Raw genomic sequence first — 2,816 nt, 5'->3', positions numbered from 1 at the left:
ACTTTGGTGCCTTTGACCCATGGATCTAGTGAGGAAAACTCACCTCAACTACTGAAAAACCTTGATAAACGTTCAGGCTGCCGGACTGGAGAAATTTCCATGCTAACTAAACAATAGAGTCCCAATTAATAATTGAGACATAACCCAAAACTAAAAACCTACAATACTTTCCTAACGTCCAAGGTAAAAAGGTGCAAGTTTGTCTTTTAAGCCCAATAAAATCCTAGGCCCAACCCCAAGGATCACCCAAGGTCCAATATGGGCCCAACATCAGATGTGGCCCAACAACAAGTAAGTGTATAGTCCAGTTCAACAAGTAAGCCTAAAGATTAAGGCCCAAAAATCACCCTAACTGGACTGGTGTATGCTCGGCGTACCAACTTGTATGTGTAGCATACTCAGCCGAAGTGGTAGGATCATGACTGGGATGCACTACGTGCGTTGTGCATGGAGTTACGCCCGACATATGCACCTCTCATGCAAAATCATGCAAAATGTCTTAATGCCTTAAGACCCTACGACCAAAACTTGGATCTGAACCCACTAAGACCCCTAAGGCCATAAAGTTGCAAACTTTATGCCTTTGCATGGTTACAAGAACCCCAACACTAAAAAACCTAGCTTACTTAACCCTTTTCTACACGCTAACTCTTGGATGGGGACAAATCAAGGTCCAAGCTTGCATTTTATGACTTGAAATGCCTTAAAACGTTTGAAAGGACACCTTGAAGGCTTAAGAGTACCTCATACTCACCAAGACCTAGACTTTGGAATAAAAAGGAAGAAAATCAAGGCTTAATTTATATTTACAAAAACATAAGCCAGGTTTGGAGCTTTATACCTCCAAATGGTGCATAATGAAGAGGAGATGTTGGATCTAAAGTCTTGAGAGCAAAGCTTACTACTTGAAGGTCCTTCTTCACAATCAATGAAGCATATAATCACTCTAAAAAGCTCAAAATGAAATAGGGTTTGAAAAGAGGGTCCATCTTGGGATGGAGGCTGGTAAAGGGAAAGGCCTTGGGTCCATAAATGTGTTTAAATAGTGCACAAACCCTAATTATTAGGGTTTTGGTCTGAACACATACACCCGATGTACTGGAGTACGCGCAACATACTAGAACAAGACATAGTACGCTCAGCGTACCAAGGCGTATGCCCCGGTTTACTTTTGGACCCTTCTTGCAACAAACAAAAACTCAAGGGTCCAAAAGTAAACCTGAAAAAATAGATGTTACACATGGCATCTCCTAATCCACAACGTGGTGATGAGAGCATTCTTGATTGACAATAACGAAGCTTACGGAATATACGTCTGATCTGATTCCCACGATGTGGCAATTATATGGCCATGACATGGAAGTTGATTTTTGGCAAGTATAAATACCAATTTTTTTTGTCAAAATTCATGGTGCATACAGAGAGAGCTGCTATTTTTCTTCGACCAAAAGCAACCAAGAACCCTTGGAGATCTGATTTCTATTGTAGAACAAGAATTAGAGAGATTGAAGTAAAGATTCATCATTAATCATTCAATTTGCCTAGATCACTATCCTCGCTTTTTAAACTTTTTCTTCGACCAAAAGTTGGTTTTATCTTGTGTTTTGTAGATCACTATCCTAGCTTGTTAAAGTTTCAATCTTGATTTCCTTTCCCTTGATATTTGTGTAGTTAAATGGGAATTGATTGCATGAACTTTTTTACCTAGTTGTCTTTTATCATTAAATTGCTAGAGCTAGAGATTGAACATATACTAGTATAGATGGTAAAGTTAGTCGCTTAACTGTGTTAGAGAGCATTATTACATCATAATATATGATTGACTGTTTATCTTGATCATAGATAAATAATTCTTAGATATATTCATTCATAGTCCAAATATATATTAAAATGAGTTTGTTATGCTTAACTTGCATGATCATTGGGGTAAAAGTTCATAAACTGACATATGCTACTTAGTCTGATCATGATAATTAGTAACTTTTAATTTGGTAACCAACGTAAGTAATCCATTATCTTGAAATTAACCGTGGGGAAAGGGTGGGACTCAAAGCTAAACGGAAGTATCTTTTAATTTTGATCAAAACTCTTTTTCAAGTTGTTTGCTTTAGTTTAAAGTGTATTTAGTAGATTGTTTATACTTTATACTAAGTTTTTCTGAACTTGAAAAATTAGATAAACCCCTCCCCCAATCAAAGTTTACCTCTTTTAGATTAATTTTAGCAATTGATTTTCTTAATTAGAATACTGTTCCTTGTGATCAACTTCTTACTTACTCTACTTTGCTACTACATGACTAGGTTCACTGCCTAATATAATTTAGTTGATTTGAATAATTGGAATATAAATTTATAGCTTTCAAGTGGTTATATAAAACACATCAGACATCACTATCATCAAAAATCTGCATAATTGTGTTTGATTGAGGACATTGGAAAAATACATACATTTGATTAGTATGTAACAAAAACTTTGAAGCAACCAACGTACTCAACCTAGACACATTGATATCACTACTTACATCCATACGAAAGCATGTGTCTTGTGGAACAATATACTACATTGATACTATGATTCGCACCCACTGCCACCCACTAGAAATAGGTTGTGACAACCATCAAAATGCGAGTCGGTTCTAGATTTGAATAAACTTTGTTACATATATAGGAACGACACATACTAGACTTTGTAACTAGGAGCTATGTTATAACCTACTAGAAGCTTGGAAATAAGTAGAATTGAAGGATAGTGTACTTTGATCTCACATTGGTATGTGACTTCTAAAGTTACACTGTAACAACTATTCAAATTCGGGT

The sequence above is a fragment of the Lactuca serriola genome, chromosome 4, assembly GCF_051521515.1.
Source record: "Lactuca serriola cultivar US96UC23 chromosome 4, Lser_US96UC23_V15, whole genome shotgun sequence".
Lineage (NCBI taxonomy): Eukaryota > Viridiplantae > Streptophyta > Magnoliopsida > Asterales > Asteraceae > Lactuca > Lactuca serriola.
Note: the sequence above shows the minus strand (reverse complement) of the source record.